Source organism: Arvicanthis niloticus, chromosome 4 (genome assembly GCF_011762505.2).
Source record: "Arvicanthis niloticus isolate mArvNil1 chromosome 4, mArvNil1.pat.X, whole genome shotgun sequence".
In the NCBI taxonomy this organism is placed as follows: Eukaryota; Metazoa; Chordata; class Mammalia; order Rodentia; family Muridae; genus Arvicanthis; species Arvicanthis niloticus.
In genome coordinates, this window is record NC_047661.1 from 44,440,728 (window position 1) to 44,460,000 (window position 19,273).

At 38.8% G+C, this 19,273-nt stretch overlaps 1 non-coding gene across 1 annotated transcript; it reads right to left on the reverse strand.

Moving 5' to 3' along the window:
• Positions 1-12,664: 12,664 nt before the first annotated feature.
• LOC117707990 (small nucleolar RNA SNORA48) lies at positions 12,665-12,806 on the reverse strand. The gene has a single exon (XR_004606727.1). It is a non-coding gene; the product is annotated as a small nucleolar RNA SNORA48 (small nucleolar RNA).
• Positions 12,807-19,273: the final 6,467 nt, after the last annotated feature.

Consider the following 19,273-nt stretch of genomic DNA (forward strand, 5'->3'; position numbering starts at 1 on the left):
CTGTTTTGTGACTTGCACATCTATCATTTTGGTAGTTTGAGTATGCCTATCCCAGAGAATGGCACTATTTAGAGGTATGGCCCTGTTGGAGTAGGTGTGTCACTGTGGGTGTTGGTTATAAGTTTCTCATTCTAGCTACCTGGAAGTCAGTCTTGCACTATTAGCCTTTAGATGAAGATGTAGATCATTCAGCTCTGCCTGCACCATACCTGTCTGGATGCTGCCATGCTCCTGCCTTAATGATAATGGATTGGACCTCTGAGCTTGTAGCCAGCCCCAATTAAATATTGTACTTTATAAGATTTACTTTTGTCGGGGTCCACACTAGCCCCACGTTGGGGCGGCCAAAAACGTTGCAGCCCAGGCAAAATGTTGAGGCCCGGGTCAACCCACGTTTGGGCGGCCACTGTATCCCAGCCCAAGCTGGCGCTCTGGTCCGCGGGTTGGGATTCAGCAAGAGCGAGGGTGAGGGCAGACTTGAAGAATGGAGACCAGACAGGGTGTGATTCAATCCCGTTTATTCTTCAGTCTCTCTTCCTCTAAGTGTCTCCTTCTCTGTCTCCTCTGTCTGCTGTGTCTGATTCTGTCTGGAGCCAAGTGTCTTCTACCTAATGTCTGATGTGTCTGATTCTCTGATCTCAGTCTGATTCTGATCTGTTCTGTCTCTGCCTTTTATATGTCTTACTTCTCAGCCATGCCTCTAAGTTACACCTTTAATCATGCCCTTAGGTCTTGTCTCTAACTCTGATCTCTATACTTCTAAGTCATACTCTTAAATTACACACCTTTAATCTCACACACCTTTAATCTCACGCACCTTTAATCTCAAGGTATCTAAACCAAGATTATCGGAGTGTGCTCAGCTGTTGTAGGCTATTGTAATCCAAATCTCATGTCAGGGCATATGGCTCAAGATGGCTGCAAAGCTGATAGCTACTTTCTGCTAAAAGTCGGCCCCCAACACACTTTGTTGTATAAAAGCAAAAAGGAGAAGGGGGCATGGGATAGGGGTTTTCTAGGGAGGGGAAATGGGGAAAGGGGATGACATCTGAAATGTAAATAAAATATCCAATAAAAAATTTAAAAAAAAGAAAGAAAAAGAAAGAAAGAAAAAAACAGATTTACTTTGGTCATGGTGTCTGTTCACAACAGTAAAACCCTAACTAAGACAATGGTCACATCCATTAACCCCAACCCCTTTTTAAAATGATTTGAGACATCAAGCCTCCACAGCACCAAGGGTCTCCCCTTCCACTGACACCAGATAAGGCAATCCTCTGCTACATATGAAGCTGGAGCCTTGGGTCTCTCTATGTGAACTCTTTGGTTGGTGGTTTAGTCGCTGGGTACTCTGGAAAGTCCAGTTAGTTAATATTGTTGTTCTCCCTATAGGGTTGCAATTCCCTTCAGCTTCTTCAGCCCTTCCCCTCTTTCATTGAGGGAGGTCAGGTGGGTGGGTGGGGGACCACCCTCATAGAGGCAGGGGTTGGGGGATAGGATAGGGGTTGTGGAGGGGAAACCAGGAAGGGGGACATTTGAAATGTAAATAAATAAAATAACCAATAAAAAAATCATTTGAGACAGGGTCTCATGTAGACCAGGTTAGCTTTAAATTCCCCATGTTGCTAAGGATGATATTAAACTTCTAACCTTTTGACCTTCAGCCTCATCTGTTGGGAATGCAAGTGTGTAGCATCACACTCAATTTCTATATCCTGCTTTTTGATAGTTTGCTTTATTTTAAATTTTTGTCTTACTAGTAGGTATCTTTATTTGAGCTTATGATCCTTACTACTATGTAGGTCAGAAATGCAGACATCAGTAATAGGAACAAGTATTTGACACCAAACCTTCCACTATAATATACTAAAATGAAATGCTTAACTTCAGTCACATCATCAATAATATTAGGAAACAAAAGAGGTAGAATCTTATGGTAACCAGTATTTAAACTTAACTAAAAGCTGTAATTAAGAAAACAGAGAAACATCATTAGTGAGATGTGAGTACTTCCCTTATTTTGGGGTAGAGATGAGTATTTAGAAATTGTTTTATTTTAAATTCTTCTTATTAGTGGATGTCTTGAGTTGAGTTTATAGTCTCTATCACACATTGAGTTTTTTTGTTAGGTACCCTATGCCTGTTGTAGACATTTTAATGTATTAAAGTTGGTTCTCTGCTAGAGCATATGACTTTGGTCATGGTGTCTGTTCACAGCAGTTCTGTTCAACCATGGGTTCTTTGCTAGGTTTAAAGTATAGCATGGGTTTCCTCCAATTGAGTAGACTTTAGGCCCAATTAGACAGATGTTGGTTTTCTATGCACAGGACCTGGAGAAATCAAGCTGGTACTGATCTCTTCCCCAAGAGTTATCTCCATAATGTCAGATAGTGCTATACAAGTTGCCAAGAAGAAAAGTTATTAATAGCCCCATTAAGCTGCAAAGTGTGAGATATACAATAATGATAGGACCAGCAAAATAATCAAATCCTCACATTATGTAGTATAACTGGACACACACACATACACACACACACACACAGTGTGTGAATATTTAAGTAGGTCTACAAAATAATAGTTCACAGTAGCTTTTCCAAATCTCCTTGGGGCTATTTATTCCTTTGCCATCTCCCTCCCTCTGAGTTATATTTTATATTTAACTCTGTTGAAGAATATCTGCTTTATCCCTTGTCTTAGTTGGGGTTTCAAGTGCTATGACAATAATTTTGGGAAGAAAGGGCTTATTTCATTACACTTCCACATTACAGTCTATCACTAAAGGAAGTGAGGTGAAGAACACAAGGCAGGAACACAAGGCAGGAACTGAGACAGGAGTCATGGTGGAGTGCTATTTAGTGGCTTGTTCCCCATGGCTTGCTCAGCTTTCCTATAGCGCCCAGGACCATCTTGCCTAGGAGTGATACTGCTCACTGTGTGCTTGGAACCCTCACACATATCATCAATCAAGAAAGTTTTCCAAGGCTTACTACAAACCAACCTGGAATTTTCTTAACTGAACTTCTGTCTTCCCAAATGACTCTAGTTTATACTGACATAAAACTAGCCATCACATCCTTGGAGTTCAAACAAGTTACCCAAGAATAAGTTCTCTGCAGTCTGCTTTCTGCCTCTTCTCCTGAGTTGAATTCTAGAGCAAGAATCAGCAGTAAACTACTACTTTCTGCTGAAAAGGTGTCTCCCAGTCCTTAGCATATAAGGCACCCCTCAGGTCAATGTCACCATGGCTGCTACTATCTTTCTAGGCTGACCTGATCTTCATGCATGGATTTCAAGACCTGAGGTTCTGAGAGGCTGCATTTTCACTTGTGTTTTCCTTTGTGGGTAGGTAGTCTCATCTCACCAGGGGTCACATTCCTTTCTCACCAGCATCCCTTTGTCTTTTCCTGAGTATATTTATGTCCACTGAATATGTGTCTTAGGCAAGTGTCAGTCATGGTTTTCAGGGTTGTTGCTGGTTTAATCAGTATATCTAGGATATTTGGCATTTGGAGGCCCAATAGTGACATGTTTCTTTTTCTTCCTTGTGGAGAATTTTGATTTCTATGTTTCTTTCAGAATCATCTTCCTCCTTTATCCCAGCTGGAAAAGTGGACTGCAGAGATGACCTTTTTCTGTGTCTGATTCATACAGTCTGTGGATCTGTCATCTAAATTGTGCTTATGTAGAGATTGTTTCTGAACATTTTACCTTTATTTTTTTTTTGTTTTAAGCTTGCTTCTGTTGCGTCTATTATAAAGGTAAGGTTCAGCATCTCTGCATTTTTAGCTGGTGTGTCACCACTTCCTTTGTCCCATGAATTCACCATGCTTTTCCAAGCTTCTCACCCAGTGTTCAGGCACTAATTAGATGTTTTCTTTCATATTCCCTGAGACACTGGAGTTTGCTGTTTATTATTATGCTGTCATCTTTAAAAGTCTATCATGACTGGCATTTTCACAAGAGGTAAAGCTGGATACACAGAGAGAAGGCCATGTGGAGGCAGAAGACGTGAAGATAAAAGCAGAGATGGGAGTTACCTGGAAATAATCCAAGAAACAGTTGGATTGCTTACAAGCTTAAAAAAATAAAGAGAAGCTTCATAGGGAGCCTGACCTTGCCAAACTTTTGACTTCTGACCTCCAGAAGGGTGACTAGAATACACTCTGCTAAGTCACATGCTTTATTGTTTTTGCCATGGCAGCCCTAATAAATGAGTTGAAATACATTCAACAGTGACTACAAATTAACAGATTTGTTAACAAATTAAACCAGAAGTAGACACAGTCAGGGTCTGGGCAAATGGATGAATGATAGAAACATCTCTGAATGCTTCTCGGAGACTTTTTCATTTTCCCCTTTATGCATGACACTTGTTTCATTAATAAAACTGGTGTGAAGACAAATACTATCAATATGTACTCCACTGGGTTCTATATCCATTCATCAAGTAATCAAGACTTCCCAGGCTGGGAAACAGCTCAATGGCTTCTTAAACAACATCCAAACAATGGATAAGGGTAGATTGATTTTAGCAAAGAGCATTTTGAGTAGAGGATTCTGCCTACTATTGACTCCTTGTCTTCATAATAGATTTAACACGGCTGAGTATGGAATCACTAATTCAATATTAAACAACACTCTTGCTTTGTAAAACTCAGCAAGTAGTAATGACTCTGAAAATGATTAAAATACAAGCTCAGATAATGATGTGTTTTCATCTGTCTTGTTTAAAGAAAGCATTGAACAGTTAGGTACATTAAGTCAGTTGGTGAAAGGAAGGTTTTTGCTGTCAGCTTTTGTGTGCTCAGTGATTATAGCACAGCCAACATTATTATTCCTGTCAGTTCATATGACTCCTTGATAACCTCTTATGTATTTGTATTCCCAGTGATCTTCCAATAGCTTAATTGAAAGGATTTTTAATTACCCCAAACTGGAAGGCTAGCAAAATCTATGAATGCTGGTTATATTGTTCTGAATGATTATAGCTGTTTTCTTATTGTCAGCCATAAGCTTGAATTCAGATATAATCAAAACCACTTGTTAAATATGTATAAGATCACTGTGGTCTATGCATTTTACTGTGTTGGCTCAATAACATTACAAAAAGTTCTTATTTCTACCAGCATGCAACCATATACTATAAAGTCAATTTAAAGAAAAAAAAAACAGACAAGGGAGTGAGTGGCTCTATAATAGCACAGATTTTTGTAAAAATTCTGGCAGAAGAGAGAAGATAGCTATCTGCTTACAGGAAAATATAGGGCAAGGGAAAAGGAAGGGAGGAAAAAAATGAAGTTTCTTCTCTGACCCATGGCTGGCTGTTGCTAGGAGTAACCAGGGAATGATGATCATGGGGTATGCGAGAAATTATTTTATGCTTTAGAGCACTGCTATTGTTCCAGATGACCTGGAATTAATTCCCAACATCAACATGGCTGCTCACAAATCACTTGTATCTCCAGCTCTAAGTACCTGATGACCTTATCTGGCCCCCATTCAAGGCACCACACACAGATACATGCAGACATGCACTTCTACACATAAAATTAGAGGTATTTTAAGGAAATGAAAAGAATGTGTGGTGGTTGATAAACATTACTTATGGCTGGCTATAACTGAAAACCACAGAAGTCAGAGGTCAGAAACATAGGTAAACAAATAACTTTCATTCTAGAAAGCAAATTCATTTTAGAAATTGTCATAGTTTGATCTAGATGCAAAAGCTTCACAAAATGGAATCCCCGGTCAACATTCTTGATTATTGTTTCTATTAAATAGGCACAGTTGTCATTCTAGCAATTATTATTTTGCTGGACAAGAGCAGTATCCTCACTGAGGGAATATGGCAGTGTTTGGTATCAGATATTTTGGAAGTAAAGGATGCTGTTGATATTTCTTTTTCTATGGTGTCCTGGATGAAAGAATTTAGTCTCTGAGATACAAAATGTTTAGCAAATTTAAAAGACAGAATAAAAATGATATCTTTTAAGGTAAGATCTAAGAAAGCAGGCAGGCTCATAGAGGTCAAAACACAGCTCAATGATAGACAGACAGAGTGTTGGGAGAGTTAGAGAACAAATGAGAAGGCCCAGAGTATAAAGAAAGCATGAAAAGTTCACGATGGAGGGAATCTTTTCTCATGGGCCTCTAGTCTCAATAATAGCAATAGAAATATTTTTGTGCTGTCACTTCAAATGTTTTATTTCATTTTATCATTAAAAGAAACAATAGTTGTACCAAGTGAAAAATTCAAAGAGAATGCCTTCAGTCGGATCCTTATACAAACAAAATACCTCATTTTAATTACTGATTAAATTTCAAAATTCAAATCCTCTAGACTTGCTCTGGCAAAAGGGGCTATAGATGACATCTACAATGACAGATATAGATATAAATATTTGTTATCTTTTAAAGATACCTTTTTAAGTTGGATAGAAGCCTACCCTAAAAAAAAGGAGACTGCCAACATAGTGACAAAGAAGCTTCTGAAAGACATCATACCCAAGTGTGGTGTGCCTACACTGCTTAGGTTTGACAATGGACCAACATTCATCTTTTAGGCAACTCAATCTCTGGCACAGGTTCTGGAAACCAATTGAAAATTACATTGTATGTACAGACCTCTGAGTTCAGGACAAATAGAGAGGATGAATCAGACCCTGAAGGAGACCTTGGCCAAATTAACTCTTAAAACTTGCAGTGACTGTGTGTCCCTCCTACCTTATATTTTACATTGGTCTAGAAACATCCCCTATACTTTAGGACTCAAGCCCCACCCCTTTGATATCCTATATGAGAGGCCCCCTCCCATGCTGCCTAACCTCCAGTCTGATATCTTAGCTGAATATGGCCAACAAAGTTTTTAAAATCCTTAAAGGTCTCCATAAGGTCCTGAAGCAACTCTGACCTGCCAACTGCCAGTTTTATGAGTCTTCTCCTCCCCTTAATCCCCATTGCTTTGAACCAGGTGACAACATTATCGAGATTAAGAGAAATAACCACAAGACTCTAAAACCTTACTGAAAAGGACCTCACACCATGATCCTGACCACGCCTATGACTGTTAAGGTGGACAAGAGAGTTAAGGCTACCAAGAGAGTGATGATCCATTAGTTAAAGTCTCAGCGGAGGACACTTCCAAGTGAATCACCACAAGAATGTTGAAAAGTCACCCCACACCCTGTAGATCCACTGAAACTGCACCTCTAGTGCTCCTGATCCTGATCGCTTGCTGCTTACACTTTGCTGTACCAGCCAGTAGTCCCCTTACTATCTGGGTACCCCCAAGGGACAATTCAACAACCTTGTCATCAAGTTCACAATGGCTGGCAAAAAGGCCAGTCGGACTACTGGTTCTTAATTTTTCTTTCCATGAACTTAACACAGATTGTTGGTTACTGGACAGGGACTTTACATTAGAAATAAGATACCCTCAGCCTATTCCCACCTCTGCAGCTACACTGTAACCTCTACTGTTGTTGCAGGATACATGCTGTCTCCAGAGAATGCTTGGTGGGCTTGTACCTTGGGGCTTACTTCATACATTTATGGCCTGATTATTAATATGACTAAAGATTTTTATGTTCTAGAATAGCTTGTACCCAGAGCAACTTATTACTCTAGGGAGGATGTCTCCAACCAGCTAACACCTCCAAATAATCAGGTTAAAAGGGTGGACATTTCCACTGTGTTGCTAAGTTCTCTCCTTGACATAGGGCTGGCTGGACCTGCTAGTGTAAGGGCCTCAGATCTAATACTCCAAGATAAAAATTAAAAGGTCCTAAGGATGGTGGTAGATGTAGATATACAGGAGATAAGGAAGTCCATCATAGCCCTAGAGGATTCCCTATACTTCCTGGCAGAAGTAGTCTTATAGAAAAGAAGAAACCTAGACTTGCTGTTCTTCCAGCAAAAAGGACTCTGTATAGCCTTAGATGAGAAATGTTGTTTCTATGTTGACTACTCAGGGAAAGTCTAAGAATCCATGACTTTAGTAAAAAAGAGATGACAAGACATAAGAATACAAAGAGAACAGTATCAAGGTTGGTATGAGTCCCTCTTCTACTAGTCTCCTTGCCTAACTGACCACCCTTGTATCTGCCTTGACAGGTCTCTTATCCTACTGATGTTAGCCTTGATTTATGGTTCCAACATAATGAACACTTTATTTATGTTTGTTAAGGAACAGATTTCCACAGTTCAATTGATGATTCTCAGATCCAAATACCAGCCATAGAAACATCTCAAAGATTCAAGAAGGCCCAAAACACTTGTGGGGGAATGAGACAGGCTAGGCTGACTCCATGACAAGTTTCAAATTGGCATTTCAGGAGACTAGGCCTCAATCTCTATTTCCAAGAACTGGACAAGTCAAAGCAAGTCCAGTCCCTGTCATCTGGCCTGAAGCAAGGACAATGGGTCAGCAACAGTTTCCAGATTTCCTCAACAACAGTTTCCAGCTCCCCATACCCCAACACTGGTTCTTGAATGTCCTTAGTCAAGGGTCTCATTCTTTGGCAAACCATGAACCCTTACAACAGAAGTAACTCCCAGGGTTTTCAAAAACCTAATCAGCTCTTTAGGGTTTGACTGTTTCTCTTTTTCCTGATGTTTTGCTGGAAAATTACACAAATGTAGAATCTGATGCATAGATCTCAGAATCTATGGAGGCTATTTGTTTATTATAAATATGTTTGAATGTTCACAAGTATCCTAGCATTGCCTGTATTTTAAATAACTAATCCGCTTTACAAATAATTTTTCAAATGTACATAGAATCTGTTACAATTAGGATAAAATTAATTTACAAAAATTGTTTATAATAGTTTTTAAAATAATTTTCTTAATTATTACATTTAAAACACAATTATACTAACATAAGTACATCAGAATATCATGAATTATTTAGAATAAACAAATACTATATTGAATACTTACATTTTAGGGATAATTTTAAGCATGTAATCTTTATTTCAATTTCAGGGTAAAACTCTGTAGTGTTAAAATTTACAAATATTGAATGTTTATTCTTCTAATGCCGGACTTCACAAAAGGCAGGATTAAAATTCTCAGGGTTAGTAGAAATACAAATCTGTTTGCCTCATGTAAAATCCATACACTCTCTTCAGCTGTACGACCAACATACTGTGCAAACCTAAATACCCAAAAATTTTGCAATGCTGTTGTCAAAATATGTTAACTTGAATTTAGTCATGGGACATTTTTGAAAAGGAGCTCTTTCCTACTTTGTAACACCCAAGACTCCATTAACACATCACAGAATACATAAGGATTAACATTATGATTGCACTTTGGCTCTAATGGGTCAGAAAATTTGTCTTCTCAAAAATCTGTCAAATGGAGGGCTGAAGAAATACCTGAGAAGTCAAGAGCACTTGACGCTCCTGACTAACACCCAGCTTAATTTCCTAGCACCCACATTACAGAATATGCTGTCTATAACTCTAGTTTCAGGGTATCTGAATCACACTTTTACCTTTCATGTGCTTCAGGCATACATGTGGTGCCTATATGTACATTCAGGTAAAAACAAAAACTCATAAGATAAAAGTTTTTTAAAAATCTTAAAAAGGAAAAGTCTTTTTTAAGAGTCACTAAAGGTAAAGAAAGTTTCCCAATGGTATGATTTCCATCACCTCTATATTCTGATATGCAGAGGGTTTGGAAGTTCAAATGGACTTTTTCTGTAATGTTCAGCATTCAAACTTCAAAGTCACACAGTAAGAGAAATGGAAACTTCATTCCTCTAGTTTCTAAGTTAACTCACTCATTAAACATATCTCACATTCCATTTTCAAACTTTTGTTGCTTTCTATTTTTTAAACTCAAGAGGCTTTTTAACCTCAATCATAAAATAAAGATCATTAGCTGTAGTAAAAATTTGATATTCTCTTTTTTCCTGTACATACTATTTGCTAAGATCTTGATTAAGCAAGAGAGTTAATCATGGCCTGCTGACTGAAGTCACTTTTCCAACATCAGCCTTTAAAAGCTTTCCCAAAAGACCCCCCTTAGTTAACCCAAGCTCAGTCTTATAGATAAGCTTTTGTCAAAGCCATTAACCAATGGCTTCAAAAATTTATAAATTTCTGGTTTATAAATGGAATACACCATGAGGTTGTTCATCCAGGTGTAAGGAGATGCAAATCACAGATTAGCAGGCTGGATGAATTTAGCAGGATGCATCTGTTCTTCAATATACCCTTCTCTCTCTCTCTCTCTCTCTCTCTCTCTCTCTATCTCTCTCTCTCTCTAATATTCTCTCCCACTTCATCTCCCCTTTCTCTGTTTTTAATGTATGAACTACTGTTTAAAAATAAACAATAAATTTTTTTAGCACTCACATACACACACACACACAACTGCAGAAAGTAATCTACTCAGCAATAAGCTATGTTTCACAATAGCCTTATTGTCAAAGAAACAAATATCTTGGAGACAAGATACTGTACAGACTGAAATAGTTATGTATTGAAAGAATAGTACAACTAATAATTATGAAATTTTCTTTAACAGGAAAGGAAACATAAACAATATACTTTAAAAATACTTTAATAAAAAAAACTTTGATTTGCTAACCTACCACAAATTAATTTCCATTTAACCACTGCAATGTTAGCAATTATACTTTACTACATAATTCAACTTAAAAATTAATTTGCTATTAATTTTTGTGAGTTTCATGTTTCACTTTATGTACCTCAGTTCTGCTCATCTCTCCGTTTCCTCATATCTTCCTCTTATCCTTACAACCCCACCAAAATAAAACACACAAACAACAGCAACAATAACAAAGTGTAGAAAGCATATTATGGAAGCTGTAGTATGTTACAGTGTGCCCCACACTATACCCCTATGTCCACACATCTTCACTTGCAGCAAATGTTCTTTGCTATGAGTCACCGGTTTGGGGCCAGATCTCTGGCTTCTGTAACACCATCAATACTCATCAGGACTCCTCCTAGTCATCCTCTTGTTGTCCCTGTGTCATGGAGATCCTGCAGCTTTGGATCAGCATGACTGGCCTTTTTCACTTATCCCAACCAGCTGCAGATGATATAGACTTGGGGGTGTGCCAATTCAGAGCTCTGAAATCTTGGCCTGGGTGGGAGCTGAGATGAGAGCTCTCTAGCTCTCCCTTATCAGCAACCTATGTCTACCTTTGAGCAAGGCTCTGGCTAGGCCACCCATCACTTCCAACAGGAGGCCGCAAGGTCAGCTCTTCTGATCTCTCACTCTTGGGGTCAGCTCATCAGCACTCATGTCTCCAGAGGCAGCCGCTGTGTTGCCCAGTAAAGGTTCATGGCCTACTCCCCCAAGTGCAGCAGCCTGTGAGGGGCTGGGACACCTCTCTAACTCTTGGACCCTTGGAGCTGTAGTATCCATGCTTTTACCCTCAGGGACATCTCTACTGTATTTCCCGGGAAAGGTGCAGGGCCTGCTCTCCTGAATGCTACAGCAGGTCAGAGGGGTAGGGCTAGCATTTGTGTTCCTCTCATGACCCTAGGATAATTTCTATCATCGACTGCAGATGGTGAGTCTGGGGTAAGAATCATTCCCATTCCTCACACTACCTCACACCAAATGCATGGGGAATAGGAGGGGCATCTCTCCCTTGCTTTCGTCCTAGGGGCCAGCTCACCTTGGCCCTTCCCACCAGAACAGGCTCTGCTCTACTGCCCAGGGGAGGTACAGTGCTGTAGCCAGCTAGGGACAGGACCAGCTCACCCAGGACAAGTTTTCCAGATTGCTGCAGGTAGTGAGGGTCAATGGGGGCAGGAAGGTATCACCTCTGCACCCATACCACCTCATGGCAGATAAGTGGTGAGGCCTGTTTCCCCTTGCTCTCTCTTTGGGGCTAGCTAACCTGCTCCACCTCAACCGGGGCCAGCAATATTGTGTTGCCCAAGAGAATGTGTTGCCCAAGCAGGGCTCATTCTTCAGAGTGTTGTAGCCTAAGAGTGTCAACTCTACATTTGCTGCAGATGATGAGGTGCAAGAGATACAAGGCATCACCTGTGTGCCCATGAAAACCCCTGGCAGATGACTGTCAGGGTCATCTCTCCTGCACTCAATCCCTTGGGAATGGCTCACCTGTAGCCATGCCTAGGCAAGGTACAGGGCATGCTTTCCCAAGTTTTGCCACCCATAAGAGATGATTCCAGCTATCCAGACTGTCACATCCAGTGATGGGCATAGCCAGATATGCAGATATCCACATGGTTCCTGGTGGCTGCCTTGAACAGAGACATTCTCATGTTTTCTATTGCTAATATGATCCATGGACATCAAACAAAGCCACCTGCCACAGACTCAGGGACTCAGCCATGGCTCTCAGTGGCAACTGGGGTTGGGACTTCACTATGGTACCAGGCAGCAGAGATGATCATTCTCCACCCGGAAGTCTTTAGTTTCATCTTTATTCATAATACTCAAGCTGCTCCACTTCTCTTTCTCTCCCATCTAACTACCACATATTCACACATCTTCCATCCATGTTGAATGGCTTGGTGGCAAGCAAGTATCTATGGCCTTTCTGTGCCATGCACTGGAGGGGAGGTCTGTGGATAGCATGGCAGTCTGCAGGTCTCTATCTACCTCCTCCTGCACTACATTGCCTAGGACTGGTCTGATTTGATTTTTATGAGTCCTAGGCTTAAAACAGCTTTGGCCCCCAAGTCAGGCATCAAGCTATGATGAACAAAAGACTGCCATCTGTTCTGCTCCTGACTGATATAAGAACATCAACAACAAGGTATCTCTTTGCCCATTGACAGGGGGCTAATTTAATTTTTAAGAAGTTCATTCATTTCATTTATGGTGAAGTTAAGACTGAGGCAGGATCACTCTTCCTTTCATCACATTTACAATACTGACAAAGTATATAAAACGTGTTTTCAGATGATCATTCTCCACTCGGAAGTCTTTAGTTTCATCTTTATTCATAATACTCAAGCTGCTCCATATCTCTTTCTCTCCCATCTAACTACCACATATTCACAAATCTTCCATCCATGTTGAATGGCTTGGTGGCAAGCAAGTATCTATGGCCTTTCTGTGCCATGCACTGGAGGGAAAAGGCAAAAGGTGTTACAAGATATTCTCAAAGTTGTGTCAGGGAAGAAACGCTAATGGGGACAGCCCAAAAATAAGCCCAGTGAAAGTTGAGCAGAAGAGAAAATGGCTATCTGGTGCTATGTCTGAAATTGGTGTTCAAATGAGTGACAGGAAGATTTAACCAGGTGAAATGAGCTCCTTTAATCCCCAGGGCATGCAGGAGACACCACAGAAAGACAAAGGCAGAGAAGCACTTAAAACTTCTCAGAGCAAAACTTAGAAATACTAGAGTAGTAAGAAGATAATCTCTCAGCACAGAAAATCAGCTTACAAGCTAAAATCGTCTCAAGCAGAAAAACAAAATAAAATCCAGACCTTTATAGCACCAACTTCTCCAAATCCAGAATCCTGTCAGGTCATTTTAGAGAAAGCAGAAGATAATAATTCTCAAGTGATTAAAATGGAACATAGATAAAGTAACATGCAGACTGGGTAGATTACATTTAGGAATATATATATGTATTCCTGTGTGTGTGTGTGTGTGTGTGTGTGTGTGTGTGTGTGTGTACTCATAGAGAGAAGAAAAAGAAGGAGAAAATGACTTAATTATACTATACTATTAAAAATAAAATAAATACTCTTAAAAGAACTAAAATTTACAAGAGTAATTCAATTAACAAAGACCCTTTATTAATTGAAGTAATTCAATTAACAAAGAATAATAGTACTATAAGAATGTTGACAAACTTTCTAAGTAAAACACAAACAGAATGAGCAAAGAATGACTTTTAATAAGAAAATGTAAACAAAACAAAAGAACCACATGTAGATTCTACAAATTAAACACAACTCAATGAAGAATGCATTGTAGGAATTTAATGATTAGATTCTACAAAAGAAGAGAATAGTGACTTCTATGATTGAGCAACTGATGCAGATCAAAGAAAGAAAACAGTTTGAAAATTAACTGAGCTTCACAGTTTGAGTAATGATTTTTAGCTTCAACAAAATCATAATCAGATTTTCAAACTATAGCAACAACAAAAACACAGGGCAGAACACAGACAGAAATGTTTGAAGTACCAAGTACTCATGTTTTAACCTATGTGAAAACACAAGTCTACGATAATCACACATCAAAAACACATTTTTGACACAAAAGTAAATATCAAAACAGTAAGCATATGAGCAAGTATCATCTATTTGGCTCATTTTAAGAATAGTTTAAAAATATAATAAGGTTCTCTAGTTAAAAATAAGTCTACCATATGATCCAGTTATATGTTACCTTGGTATGTGCTCAAAAGACTCAACATCCTGTTTTACAGCCATTATCATTGCTGTTCTATTCAGAATATCTAGGAAATGGAAGCAATCCAAATCTCCAGCTAATGAATAATGATATACATATACACTAGGGATAACTATTAAGCTGTTTAAAAATTGAAATCATGAAATTTGGTAGTAACTAGATGAAACTAAAACATACTGTACTGAGTGAGGACCCAAACCTGAAAGGCAAACACCCTATGTTATCTCTCTTTCAAGGTTCCTAGCTTCAAATCTTCAGGTGTGAGTACATAACTTGAATGAAACACAGATACCAGGAGAGTAAAGGGGAGTGTATGCAGGGGTGAAGCACCTCTACAGATGAGAATAGCAAGAACCAAGTGATATGAATGATAAAGTGAGCTAGGAGAGTCAATACAGAAGTAAAGAGAAGAAAGAGGGACAAATCACATTAAGGAGATATATATATATATATATATATATATATATATATATATATATATATATATATCTTAAATGAAGTTATGCCACATGGACTAAGAATACTCCCCTCAAGAGCTATCAGTATGAGGAGCCTCCTATTGAGTTGTTTGTCAGAAGACACCAAGGACTCCCCAACACTATAGGCTTATGAGTGTGTGTGTGTGTGTGTGTGTGTGTGTGTGTGTGTGTGTGTGTGTATGAGAGAAAGAGAGAGAATCAATAATTAAAGAAGAGATCATATATTTGAGTAGGAGAAATGGGACAGAGCAGAAAGTGTTGGAAGAGAAAAAAGGAGGAAATAGTACAATTTAAATTGATTTTTAAAACGTTTACCCATAAAATTTAATGAAATAATATAAAGTTCATATGCGGGGTTAAAATGAAACACAAAAGGTAACCAAAAAGAATGCTGCAAATTCACTGTAATTCATTCTTAACTTCATAATGAGGGTATATATTACTGTTAGTAGACAGTAATCGCTGTAAATGCTTAATTTGAGCAAAGGTCTTTTCCACAACTAGGCTGTTTGTCAGAAGGCCAATATTCTATAGACCTCCATGTTGTGACACGTGTATATATATAAGTACCATTGTCCAACCCCAGATTCCTGAGAGCTGACTCTATATCACACTTTTCCCTCTGGGTATAAATTGGCCAGTGAATAGTATTTAAAGATGAGGCTTCCACCACTGGTGTAAGACACAGTGGCCACCCTACCTTAGAATAAAAGCAAAATGAATTTTCCACAACAGTGTTCTTGCTCACCCAGCTTGTTTCAAACTTTGTTATTAACATAATTGCTTGGCTCATTGGCTTTCTCATTGCTTAATTTTTGGAGTTGGTTATATTTTCTAAATGAAGCTTAGAGTTCTCAAAACAGAGCGTTCTCAAAAGGATGAGATACAAGTAGCTGAGAAACATTTTAAAAATCTACTCAGCATCTTTATCAATTTATCAAACTACTTTTCAGATTGTATCTCACACAGTAAGTATGGCTTAGGTCAAAACAACAAATGATCACAGAAGCCAATGTTGATGTGAAAGAAAAGAAAGACTTTATTCACTGCTTATAGAAATGAAAGTGGGTAAAGCCTTTGTGGAAATCAGAGTGTCTGTTCCTCAAAAAGCTAAAAGTATATCTTCTTTATGATCCAGCTATACCACTTTTGTAATACATACTCCAAAATACTTCAGATCTGGACATAAGTGCTCATCTATGTTCATGGTTGCTCTGTTGAGAGTAGCCAAGAAATGAATCTAGATAGCCATTAACTGATAAATAGACATTAAAAATACATTATATTTACACAATGGGATATTTTTCAGCTAATGAAAAAAATGAAATGAAGAAAGTCACATACAAATTGATTGAGTTGGAAACAATCATTCTGAGATCACCGGGTTTAGAAACATAAATGTCATGGGTTTTTTGTATCTGCGGATGTCAATTTTGAATCTCTAGTTATATGTGTTACATTTGAAATACTCATTGAACGCTCTTTACTTAGGCTAACTAAGGGGCATTAGGGAGGAGCATTTATGAGGAAAAAAGATACAGTACATTGGTATAAAGTATTATAATGGGTTTATGGAACAGGAATCATTAAAATTGGACCAAAAGTAAAGGAAGAAGTACAGGGGTGGACAGATAGCATTAAATACCTTTCAAGAAACATGTATACATGTGGAAACTTACTACTATAAAAACTTCCTAACACACACACACACACACACACACACACACACACACACACACACACACATACAAGTTCATCTAAACACTACTTCAATTTCCTTTTATACCTATTACTCATGTGCCACATTGGTTCCAGAAAGCATCTCTTCTAAACAGCAGTTCCTGATTGGCTGGTATTCTCTGCATCAGCAATCCTTGGTCTCTCAGGCAATCCTCAATTAGGTCCTCCTACAGGAGATGACTTTGCAGCTCCTTGGGCCCTGGCATGTATGCAGAGGCAGCCACTCTGCTGTTCCTTCTACAGCACCCCACATGCTCTAGATGAATGAGTATCCCCCCAAAAATCCAAAGCCTTGGGAAGCTTTCTTTGCATGGGCTGTTCTTCATCTTGTAGGTCAATAGTTTCCTACAGATATCAGGGCAGTGGTAAGAGAAAACTCATCCCACCTCTTGTCATGAAAGTCTAATCATACCAATGCTGAGCTGTGCATACTTTAGACATCACCAATTCCAGGAAATAAGAAATTCCTGGCTGCAGATATATATTGATACGCATAAAATTGAAAGAGAAAATGATTCTTTTTAAGTTCTGAACAGAAAAGAACAAAGATATCTGACACTATGGTACATTTTGTACAAATTCCACATTATTTGATCTTAGAGCAATTGTATATCTTCTCTTTGTTTTGTATATTTGATGTTTTGATTATTATGTGATGGAAGGTATTTCTTTTTTGGTCTAGTCTATTTGGGGTTCTGTAGGCTTCTTGTATATTTAAGGACATCTCTTTCTTTAGGTTAGGAAAGTTTTCCTCTATAATTTTGTTGAAGATATTTACTGGCCCTATAAGTTGGGAGTCTTCACCCTCATCTATACCTATTAACCTTAGGTTTGGTCTTCTCATTGTGTCCTGGATTTTCTGGATATTTTGTGTTAGGAGCCTTTTGCATTTCACATTTTCTTTGACCATTGTGTCTATGTTTTTCATGGTATCTTCTGCGCATGAGATTCTCTCTTCTATCTCTTGTATTCTGTTGGTGATGCTTGTGTCTATGACTCCTGATCTTTTTCCTAGGTTTTCTATCTCCAGGGTAGTCTCCCTTTGAGATTTCTTTATTGTTTCTACTTCCATTTTTAGATCCTGGAAGGTTTTGTGTAATTCCTTCACCTGTTTGCTTGTGTTTTCTTGCATTTCTTTAAGGACTTCTACCTGTTTACCTGTGTTCTCCTCAAATTCTTTGAGAGTGTTGTTTATGTCCTTTTTAAAGTCCTCCATCATCATCATGAGAAGTGATTTTAATTCTGAGTCCTGCTTTTCTGGTGTGATGTGGTGTTCAGGACTGGCTATGGTGGGGGAACTGGGTTCTGGTGATGCCAAGTAACTTTGGTTTCTGTTTACATTCTTATGCTTGCCTTTCGCCATTTGGTTAGCTGTAATGCTACTTGTACTCATTGGTTCTGACTGGAGTCTGCCTTTCCAGATATCTTGATTGTGTTAGAACTCCTTGGGGGTCTGGATGCCTCTATAATCCTGAGCTCCAGCTGTTCTGGGTACAGTGGCTCCTCTAGGATATCTCAGGATATGGTGTCTCCACAGTAGTAGACCAGATAGGTGTTTGCTGCTCTGAGTGTAGTTGCTCCTCTAGGATGCTTCAGGATATAGTGTTCCCTGATCTGCAGCTCTGTGGTCCATGACCTCTCTAGGATGCCTCCAGACTCAGTTTCCTCAGGGGAGCAAATGAGCTGTGTGACTGCTCCAGCCTCCGGGGTCTCGGTAATGGGCAGAAGGGGAGTGATTTCCGCAGGGGTGAGTTCTTGATGCCAGGTGCGCTCTGGGGGCTCCCTACTGCCAGTTGTGCTTCTGGGGCCTAGGGCGGTGTGCGGGTGTTCCTACCTGTAGCTCTGCTGTTCATGACCTCTCTAGGATGCCTCCGGACGCAGTATCTTCAGGGGAGATCTTAGAGCAATTGTATACAGAAAGATTGAGAATCTGTAAATTTGTCTCAATTGGTATGAACTCAAGGGCATGTAAGACATTATTGTAATCAAGAAGATAAAGCATGGAAACATCCTCAAAACAAAGTAAAAGGATTATCATGGAAGTCAGAAAGTGACCTCTTAAATTTTGTTTTTCTTTCTATCCAACTCCTAAAGAAATACATCAGAAACTAGAAATTGTACCTCCTGTGTGTGTTCTAAGGTGCTACTTACTATCTGTGCTTAACTCTTGATTCTTTTCATAATGCTAATCCTATATGTAGCCTTAGTTACTTTCCATTATTCTTTTTATTGTCTTGTAAAAATATTTTATACAGTAATTCACAAACATGGATTTTATGTATTTAAGCTTCAGTGTCATATTTACTAAATGGCTGTCTGATATAGACACACACATACATTTGTTTGTGTCTATACCCACACACTAACTCATAAAGACTGATTAGTGCTTTATCTCATGTATAACCTGCAGTTTTTATTGTTGGGTCTATAAACCTAGTTGCTAATTAAAATTATGGCTGGACCTACTGATTATAGAGGAATTGTAATTCAGAACATTACTGCTCTGTAAAGAGATCACATCCAAAGAACTCCTAGGTATGTGTTACCTGCTTGGAATATAGACACACCTTTACTTCAAGGAGAAAAAGTAAAGTATATCTCTGAGTTCAAGACCAGCCTTGTATAGGGCAATTTTCATAAAAAGAAACATTTAGATCCATAT